The 11096-nt window shown below is 32.7% G+C and overlaps 1 long non-coding RNA gene across 1 annotated transcript; it reads right to left on the bottom strand.

Annotated features, from left to right (window-relative positions):
• Window positions 1-6957: 6957 nt before the first annotated feature.
• On the bottom strand, window positions 6958-9894 carry LOC130993482 (uncharacterized). The gene is made up of 4 exons (XR_009091678.1): window positions 9732-9894; window positions 8951-9292; window positions 8203-8415; window positions 6958-7258 (listed from the first exon to the last, which is right to left on the bottom strand). It is a non-coding gene; the product is annotated as an uncharacterized LOC130993482 (long non-coding RNA).
• Between the last annotated feature and the right edge of the window lie 1202 nt (window positions 9895-11096).

Genomic DNA, 11096 nt, shown 5'->3' with positions numbered 1-11096 from the left:
ACGACTTCGAATCTATACAAGTTCACACCCTTTAATTGAAACGAAAAGACCCACATCTATCCAACCTTACAAGTATATGTCAAATCGAGAGAAGAGAAATCATGTTAGAATTGAACTCTTTCCTTTATTCTAAATATTTGTAAGAATTTTAGTTTTATCTCTTAATTTACTATTCCTTTCTTTCAATTTAATAGGCCACAAGGACTGGACACGAATGTTAAAACATGAATAGTTTATAATAAAACATGAGAAAGAGTAATTTTTTTAATTTAAGGTATTTATAAAAAAATTAGAAGAAATAAACAAAGATATTCTTTTTTAAATAAGAAGAGAGATAATTATGTGTGGATCACGATGATATGCATATGATGTAAATAATGAGTTATGTAAGATTATTTGTTATGTATTAACTTTTCATCTTGAGAAATGACCTAGTATTAAATTAAGACGTCCAAATAATGAAATATGACCTTTTAAATTAGGATGGATGGTGGAGTACTTCATTAGGCTAAATAGACTTTGAATTTACTCTGTTATTATGGCGTGACTAATAAGAGGAAACAATGAAAATGCAATAATTATAATAATACTATCTATGTCCCTCAAACATATTCCTAAGATATATAGGGTGGCACGGGTTTTAATAAAAATTAATTGTATATGTGATGAGTGGAGAATGAGTCTCACAAAAAATGAAGATTGTAAGGATAATAGTGAGTGGAATTATTTCGAAAAGTAGGTTAATAAGATGTTTGAGAGATGGACCAAAATAAAAGGAGAGCAAGATGTTTGAGGAACGGAGAGAGTAATTAATATAAAGTTGTTCTATTCATATGTAGATGGAAAATGAAATATGGTTTTAATTAGTAAAATGTTTTTCTTTCAATTATTAAATTGAAGTTTGAGTTACGAAAGATAAATAATGAGTAATCATTATCGCTCATTCTTAAAATGAAAAATATTATCTTCGTCCCATTATAAGTGACACAAAATTTTTGAACACGTAAATTAAAGAGAATGTGTAAATTGATTAAAAGTGGTATGACTTAATTTTTTTTAAGAATTAATTAAATTTTACTCATTTATGAAAACATACTATTTATAATAGGACAATCCAAAATAAAATGCAGACCATTTTTAATGATACACGAATAAAAACTAAGGTCTAGATGATTGCTTAGCTTGCTAGTAATTGAGATAGTAACACTTTTAAATAATATCTTCAAGCCTTATAAATTGAGTTAGTAACACTTTTAGTTCGTTGGTTGATTTTTGGCATTGAAAAGTTTAGTTGGCACTTGGCAGTGGGATTTTACACATGCGTGATATTTCCTAAAGTAAGAATGTATTGATGTAGAAATTTGAGATATTCCTTGTTATCAATTCTTTATTTTCTACTCATTTTTGATATTTTTAATAAAAATACACATATAACGATATCATTTTTATGATGTGTATTGTACATGTAATATTCAAGTGATACAGGTGAAAATATCATGCATAAAATTCGAATGTGTCAATTGGACTATATGACGCCAAAAATTACTAGCAAATTAAAATTGTCACTAAATTAATTTATGAAGCTTGATCGATGTACTGTATTAACTTAAATTCAACCTAAAAAGGCGTCGTTTAATTATAATTAAAACGGCGTCGTCTCGTTCAATTTCCGGCGATGACACGCTGGAAATCCGATTGCCACCTCGAATTCAATTTGGGGAAAAAATGGACGCGGGGAAAATTGCAATTAATTTTTCAATTCATTGATTTCTGCTCAGATTTTTTTTATCATGAGAAAAAATCAAAAATCGAAAAAAATTATGGTTTTTGCGGCAATTAACCCTTTAATATATATCACTAGATTATACGAATTTGAAGTCGCATTCACGAATTTGGTTAACTAAAATGCAATTTGTGTAATTGTTACACTTGTTTGTACTTTGGCATTTTTCCCTCTATAAAAGATTTACATCATATTCTTCAAATGTAAGTCACCTACTTCATGACCGAGTCAAGCAGAGGAATACTATATAATTAAAAGTTTAAACTATACGAATTTCAGTTCGAATTTGTGTCTTATAGTATTTTATAACCATGTAATAAATTATTAAATGATATTTGTCTCGATTAAGATGATCTATATAATAACCTCAAAAAAAAAAAAAAAAAACGATAAGGACGAGATTCGGATTTTGGATAACAAATGTCAACAGTCGTACCTATCCGTGTGGGAGTCAGCTTGGATCAACGCACACGTGGGTAATAGGAAGCTTCCTATAAGATCTTTTTTGTATTCTGACTCAACATTTTAATTCGAAATCATATTTTATTATTACATTCAATCTAGTAGAATTAAATATAGAGTAATGCTAAACAGCCACATTGTGGCTGCCCACAATTTACTTAAGTAGAAAATAATTTAATTTATTTAATATATTTTTTTAAATAAAAATAAGATTTAGTCATTTTATCATATTCTCTACATTATAGTAATTTTTTTGCAATTTTTTGGTAACTTTTTTATTTTTATTAAAAAATAAAGTAAAAATAAAAAATGCAAAAAAAATAAAAAAAAATAAGTACAATATAGAGAATATAATAAAATAACTAAATCCTATTTTTATTTAAAAAATAAATTAAATAAATCAAGATTATCCTTATTATATTAGTGTGTGGGTGGCCACAATGTGGCTGCATAGATTTATTGTTAAATATACGTCGATGTCGGAAGACGGTGGACACAACCTTTTGATAGAAATACTTTTCTTCCCTTTACGAGTACTTGATGAATTTAACTACTCCATCCGTCTCTCTATATGTGAGATTTTTTTTTAACACGAAAATTAAGAAAAATATACTATTTTGTTTGTAGGTGAAAAAATGAGAATGTATTTAAAGAGTAAAATTTTTATCAAAAAATGAAAGAGTCTCGCTTATAGTGAGACACCTTAAATAGAAAGAGTCTCAGATATAGTGAGACGGATGGAGTATTAAACGCTTTTATTTTTAAAATAATCTGCATTTGATTCTACGCAATTAAAAAAGAATATTTATATTCTAAATTATGGTCATTGAAAAAAAACTCTCATGAAATGATGACTATAATAACATATATAAACTATCTTAAAATTATAAAAAAATATTAAAATAAAGATATATATATATATATATATATATATTAGCAATTAAATACACAAAACTTTGGAGCTTTTAAAAAAATGCACACGACTTTTTTTTAATAGAAAATCATGACCTTTTAATTTTTCTCATTTCGTACAAGATTTCAAATTTTCCCAAAAATGAAGTTAAGTTGGCAATTGAAAATTCCAACGTGGCCAAATCGAATATGATAGAAAAACGATACAGTGCTCAAACATATCAAAATATTATCGTTTATAATTAAATATGTGTTTCAAATTTATGAAACAACGTCATGTACGTGTGTCGATGTGTTCAACGATGATCTTTTAAAAATTGTTCCATTCCTCCCATAAATGTTTCTTTCTCGGCCACTTGGAAGATCTGGTCATGAATCATTGTGTAACATATCTTGAATTATCTTCGATATGCCCCTTAATCGTACTATTTGTGAATTTGATTTGTTTGGTGTAGTTCATATATGATGACGAAACTAAAGATCAGACATTAATTTTTTTTTTTTTGATCGGTCAAAGTCATGTTAGATGTTAGTAGTTAGTTCCCCATCCACTCCAAGAACCACCTTATCTCTCCATTCACCAAATCCACCTTATATCTCCAATCTCCAATTCGCTCCCAAGAGGGATCGAACCCGGGTCACTTCACTTAAGTGAGGACCTGGTGGCCAGTGGGCTAAGCCCCCTGGTCTTAATTGTCACACTTAATTTAAAAAATTCTTTGGTCTTAATTGTGATGACGAAAACTAAAGACCAGACATTATTTAATTGGTCACAAATTGTGGCATGCATTAATTGTGAACCATAAGAATTGTAGTAGTCAATAGTGGAAACTCATGGTACGTATATTAAATTTTATTCTATCTTGCATTTTATTATGGCACTAATTTATTTCGGGTTGTATCTGACATTGGTGGCAATTCATATATACTTCATTAAATATAAGTTATAGTCCATAATGTAGTCTTGGCTATTATGAAATGAAAGTAAAATCGATCCATAGGTAAAGAATTAATGAAAGTAAAATGTGAGTGCAAAATCCGTCGTTTGTAAAACAAAGGTCAAGTAAATTGAATTTGGTATTCCATCCTCGTGCTACATTGTGTCACGAATACAACAGATGGGATCCTCTGTCCCACAATATTATGTGTACCACGTGTACCACTCTTCATTTCTTTGTTTTATAAATTGTTTTTTATAAAAATAAAAATTATTACTATATTATAAACTCTAATTAGTATTTATCATTGAAAAATTAAAATTTAAAAAATTATATACCCTAACTTTGAATTAATGAACCCAAATAATCTATTATTAATTCAAATAAATATAAAAAAATAATTATAAACCCTAAATGAATGAGTGAACCCTTGTTAATTATCTTTATATTATATAAAAGCATAATAAATTAAAATTGAATAAAAAATCATTTATAAATATAAATAAATGAAGAGTGGTACACGTGATACACACTATATTTTGGGACAGTCATTTGCGAATACAATAAAAAGCAAGCATCACACTTAAGTAAACTATTTCACATATAACAACAAATATCAAAAAGCTAAAAGGGACATTCAACAGTCAAAGGGCCATTATAACGAGTTTGTCTAAATTAAATCACACGTGGTCGTCAAAAATTACTCTAAAATCCAATATCATGGGAAAAGTATAACTTAATTAATTGCTCTTGCTTTTATTTTTTCGTTCTACCTCTTTTTCTCTCTCATTTTCTTTTCTTTTTTGGCATCTCTTATAACAATTTACACGCACGCGTGTCGCATATTGAATTCCAACAATAAATTAATGTTTATATTTTTAAATATTAATCTTTATATTTTTTTTCTAAAGTGGCATGCTATGACGACACGTAATATTAATACTATCAAACATTTGCTAGTTCTGACTGAAAGTTGTGGATATTTCAATCTTTTAGTTTATTTATTACGAACGAGAAATTACTTTATCTTAATTAACTAGTTGTGCCCCGCGCAATGCGCGGAACAATATGTTGCAATAAAAATAATTTAATTTTTATTATTTGAATTTATACAAATGTGCAATTTAATTTTTATAATTTAGGTTTTTATAAAAAGGGTTAAATGCATGTAATATCATGAACTTAAGCCGAAATCCAAATTTAGCACGACCTTTAAAAGTTCAAATTAATATGGCTACCTTTGCTCCGTGTTCAATTTTAGCACCCCTTTTTGACGTGGCTTGCCGGCACACGCTTCAATCCTGCGTGGCTTGCCGGCATAAGCTTCCGGCCGGCGAGCAAAACGCTGCGTTTTGCTCGCCAAGCTTTCTCTCTCTCCCGCCGCCCCTCATCTTCTCCGGTTAGCTTCCTTCGCAAAATCGGCGTTCACCCGTTTCAGTTCCTAATCTCCACAGCCCACCAAAAACCTTGTTATCTTCCACAAAAAGTCCCCACCTCCGATCAAAAATTTCTAGAAATCAGTCCACCATCTCTTTCAATTTTCCAGTTTCCGGTGGGAGTGGCTGGCAATTTTCGGTAACCCCAAAAAGACAAAAACCCCAATCTCCACCAGGCGGCGGCGGTGGCCAGCGTGTCTGTCGCTCGCCGAACGAAAGCAGAGGACGGAGGTCAGCGGTGCGGCGATCTCTGGCCAACGAAGGCGCGGCGGCGTGCGGTCACCCGCGCTTTCAGGCGGAGAAGCTAGGGCTCGATCCCTTTTTCCCGCTCCCCCTTAATTGTGTGCTTTCGTTGAGAGTCGAGATGAGAGAAGGTGGAGGACGGAGCGGCGGCCGTTCACCGGGCCTTCAGCGGCAGCGACGACGACCTCACCTGGTCTGGATCGAAAAAAATGGGGCTCGCGCCCTTTTAGCCATGATTGTGTGTCTGAGAAAGGGGAGCGAAGAGGGAAAGAGAAAGGAAAATGAAGGCGACGCCGGGTGGAAGAGCGTCGGCCTCGCCGTGCGTCGTCCCAAGCGCCGACTGACGAAGCTAAACCGCCGCGTCTCTTCTTCTCCGACCATGCTCGTCTCTCTCTCTCTCTATTCAATGCTAAAATTGAACAAGGAGTAAAGTTAAATATTTAAATTGAATACGAAGTAAGTTACACATTAAAATTGGAGGTTCGTAAGTTACAGATTATGACGTGTCACTTGGAATACACGTCATTGCCACGTGGTTATGCCGGAAAATAAATCGGTGCTAAAATTGAACACGGAGCAAAGGTAGCCATATTAATTGGAACTTTTAAAGGTCGTGCTAAATTTGGATTTCGGCTTAAGTTCATGATATTACATGCAGTTAACCCTTATAAAAAGTATTAAATTAAATGATACTACCTCTTATTACAAATAAATGTCAAGAGTGTTGATGCAATAGGTGGAATATTTTTTCGTGCACTCCTTCTTACTTATTTTTATCTCCAATAATGAATATACCTATTTTATCTTTAACAATAAAAAATATTATCTTTGGATAGTGGTATGAAAATATTTGTAACAGTTTTTTCATTTCTTTGATCTCTAATAAGCATATGTTTAAAAATGAAAAAAAATAAATATTTTCTCATCTCGTTTTATCCATCTTCCAACAAAAAATTACAACTAAAGTAAATGTACCCTAAAGACTAAACCTTTAATCCATTGATGTAATGAAGCTTGGAGTTGGATGTCCTATATCTCAGAAGAAGGGCTCATCTACACGAAGACACATTTGACAAAGTTTATATTTAAAAACAAAAAATTTTATATGTAAGAAATTATATTAATTAATTACCATGACTATTCCCTTGGCATGCTTCCGAGATTAATTCATCTTCGCCATAGCTAACTCCCATCCATCAATTTCATTACAAGAATGGCAAAAGAATAAATAAATTTACAATCACATAGGGTTACAAAAGGGTTACAATCATAGGGTTACAATCAAAGAAATTTAGGAGGCTTCCGAATGAGGTATATATGTCATCTTTGTACAAAAAGAAAATATCGAAGTTCCTATGCAATGAAAATAAACAACTCGAGCTACAAATAAATATCAAAGTTCTTAATATTGTCACATCATTCTGAAATTAATCATGTGCCGATCCGAGCTTCATAGATTTCCTCATCTCTACATATATCTCTTGCTGCAGATTCATTAAACCCAAAACAACTTATCACTCGAAACTCAAAAGAAAATAGCAATAGCAAGTTGTGTGAGAAGATAAAGTTCACAAGTCAAGAGACCAAAGCCCTCAAAGGGAAGTATAGAGAATGCCTAATAGCCCAAAACATCCACATTCCTCGAATCAATATATTTCTTATTTGCAAAACCAAGAAAAAGCTAAAACTTATAAGTGATTTCTTCTTCACCATGTTTCTCTTTTATTCTAGTTTTCATCTTCTCTCTTAGTAAAATAAAGTTATATAAAGAAAAAAAAGAAGGGAAAGTTAAGCAAAGCAAAGTAAAAGCTAAACAAACATGAAATACGTACTGCTCCATTTAATTAGTTTCAATAATCCTATGAAATGCCCAAACTAAATCAGCAATCCATATTAGATGTGGACTTTTTATCTTAGATTGACAAAATCCATATTCCAAATATGCAGTGCAAAACCAAACATGAAAGAAGTACAACTAAAAAGCCAATAAAAGCAAAAAATATTCTTAAAACTATTATGACTTTAGAACAAATAAGAAGATGACATATTAAGGTGGAATGTTGAACTATGAAGCAAGAACATCTTCGTATATTGAACTACATTTATTTAGCCTCAAGCTAAACATTTAAATTTGGATTATTCTTTCAACAATAATTTGTAGTCTAAAAGGCTACACTGTTCTACAACATTAAAAGAATTAAGCGAACATAGAATCAAAAAAATTAAGTAAACATAACTTGTAGCATGCAGTAACATTCAGTTTCTATCAGTAACAACTAAACACCGGTGTGAGTGAGATAAACTTTTTAGACAATTGGCTTATGCAATTTCTCCACCATATTCATGTACTCAAGTTAGCTGCAACCCAAAAAATTAAAACGAAAAACTTAAGTTAATAATATCATTTGAAGCAGCGTTGATAAATTACCTCCAAGCAAACTCTAAATCGACAGTAAGATAGTTCCAACATCATAGGCAGGCAACCACTTATCCTGTAATATGTCCAAGCATATGTTTCCATAAAACGTCTGATGTTAGGATGGAAGCAAGATGTCTCAAATTTTCAGCAAAATATGTCGTCTTCCACGGGGAAGACGGATATCCCATAATCACCTCACATCATTAGGACCATTAGCTCGAACTGCAACATGAGAATTGAAAGAGCAAGATGAGAGATTCAGAGCGTAATATCGTTTTTCTTTGCAGGGAAAGAAAAACTAAAAGTTCAAGGTCCTCAGTCATGATTCAATATCCAAATGTGCAGCTAGTTAACCTCAATATAACAACAATCATCTAAGAGAAAAGTTGCCCCAACTGCTATTACCTAGCTAAGAAAGCTCAAGAAACGCGATTTGTAGTTAGAAATATATTTGATTGATGTAAACACTTAAGTTGCAATCATCTAAAGGGGAGTTTTGCAAATATAAAGCACATCTTGTACTACACAAGCAATATTTGGGTGTATACTTATATCAAAATTCACAACACCAATAAAAACAAAGGGAGAGAAGAAATCCCCATCTACTGTAATTGTTTATTATTTTGTCGGAGAAATTGGGGGTCTTTTTGGTTCAAATGTCATCTAACAATAAACAAAAACCGCACATTGCAATAAAGAACACCAACAAAGCTTAACGGAAGGGAGATGAGAAACCATTACTGGAGATATTCCATACCTTTTATTCGCGCTAGAGAAGACGCCATCGACGTTTCTAATTTTCTCTTCGGCGAAGGAGAAGTCATCTCTTCTCATCCATCAGGTCGATGGTGAAGTCGTCGAATTTAGTAAGTACGCTGGAGTGATTTTCTGAGTTTTGATATTCGCCATAGAAGGAGGAGAAGGGGAAATTCCTATCACTTATAGCTATTTCCCTATGCGGCGACGGTGGCAGCGCAGACTGAACCGGAAGACGATAAAAATGGGAGCGGCGAGGTTGCACAGAAAGATGGAGTAGCCGTCGACTGAATAGGGAGTAGAGAGAGGAGACGTCGACTGAACAGGGAGTAGAGAGAGGAAGCTGAAATGTCAAAAAGATGACAAAAAAATTAGCAAATCTGGCATCATAGAATCAAAATTACGATGAAAAACTAAAACCTAAAAACATATCTCCATTCAGATCCTGATTTAGCTGCGCGAGAAGGCCAGATAGAAGAAAAAAAGATCTTCTTTTTTTTTCTTTTTATAAAAATAAAAATAAAAAATAAGAACGCAAGGAAAACCTCAGCTAAGTAAATCGCCTAAAGCCTTAAATCGTGAAAAAAAAAATCCTCAAAAACCAAGAACAATCTACTATCTTTACAAAGCCTAATCAAACCTAACCAAAAAACTAAAAACACTACCGATTACAAATCCCTAAAAATCGCAGATCTGAAAAAAAAAAAAAAAAAAAAAAAAAAAAAAAGCATGCACACATGCAAACACACAACCGCAATTGGATCTTAGCCGGGAATCATTACCTCACAAACCGATCTTAAGGGAATCAAATAGAGGGCAGAGTCTGAAGAGACTCTCGCGAAGTAAAGAGAAAGAGAGAGAAAGGTATAGAGAGAGAAGGAAGAACAGCCGAAAAGATGAAGAGAAAGAGAGGATGCAATGGAGAAAATGAAGAATACATTTTGCGTAAAGGTTGGAAAAAATCTTGGCAAATGAAAAGACTGTCATCAAATTTAATGAGAAACATAAAAAGACAATTTTGCCCAATATGTTTAGGCGGGAAAATTTTGACATACTACTTTCCTTTAGTATAATAGATAGATACGACCTAGCTATACATAATTTATGTAAGATGGTGTACATTCCACATAAGCGATATTCCAACTTCAATAACTTGTCAAAGAACTGTTTGTCGTTGATTTATGCATGCCTAGTAAAATATTCCTGTAGCTATATTTCATTGAAAAAGAGTCGTTATTTGAAATTTCGTACAGCACATGAACTTTTAGCAGCAAAGTCGGAAAGTGATTATGCGACAAAGGATTAATTTAGCCTACAATATTAGATTCGGTTTGAAGAGAAAAACGGCGATGGAGGGACCAAAAGTGAACAAATGACACTAATTATTTAGAGCTGTAATTTAAACTGTCGCCGTCAAAACATTCTTCTTTCAGGGTGCCCATGCGACTGCGACTGCGGCCGGAGGACTGGAAAGGTCAACCGAAGGGTATAGCCGAGCTCGAATGAGTCGAGTATTTTTATCTTCAAGATTCACTCGTTTTGTTACTAAACCAAGCTCGATTTTTATTTTTTGGCCTAATACATTGAAACGATCTTAATAAATTTGAATTTTAAATATTCGTCGTTCTTTTTAAAATTGGCTTAATCGCGAAATCGAATATCGCATGAAAATTATCTTGACGAGAAAAAGAAAAGAAAAAACGGGTGAGGTGATGGGCTTTTACTGGTTCGAATCATTGCATGAGGCCATCATATCATTGCATTGGTTCATCAATTGAATGTGAGTAGGCCCAGCAAAAACGGCACCGCCACCTATTCTACTACCACAAATTATAGGTAGTTGATAGATAGAGACAAGCATTCCAATAAATATTATCGGGAGTATTATTCATTCACTATATTCATTATAATTCCCGATATATTGGACTTTTTTTTTAAGGAATAAATTAACGATTTATTAATCTAAAATGGGTAGTTGAATCACAGTTCCAAACACCACCGAAAAAAACGTAGTTGCAGTAACTTTCCCATAATGTTGAATCACATTCTTGTTCTACTCTTCATCTCACTACCAGCACCGATCACGATCGCCTTCCTATAAAATTGATATAGTCACAGTATTGGCCCATTGGTAATTTTCGACGTCA

This window comes from Salvia miltiorrhiza, chromosome 1, assembly GCF_028751815.1.
Source record: "Salvia miltiorrhiza cultivar Shanhuang (shh) chromosome 1, IMPLAD_Smil_shh, whole genome shotgun sequence".
NCBI lineage: Eukaryota > Viridiplantae > Streptophyta > Magnoliopsida > Lamiales > Lamiaceae > Salvia > Salvia miltiorrhiza.
The sequence above is the reverse complement of the archived record's forward strand: the minus strand, read 5'-3'. Positions and strand labels throughout refer to the sequence as shown.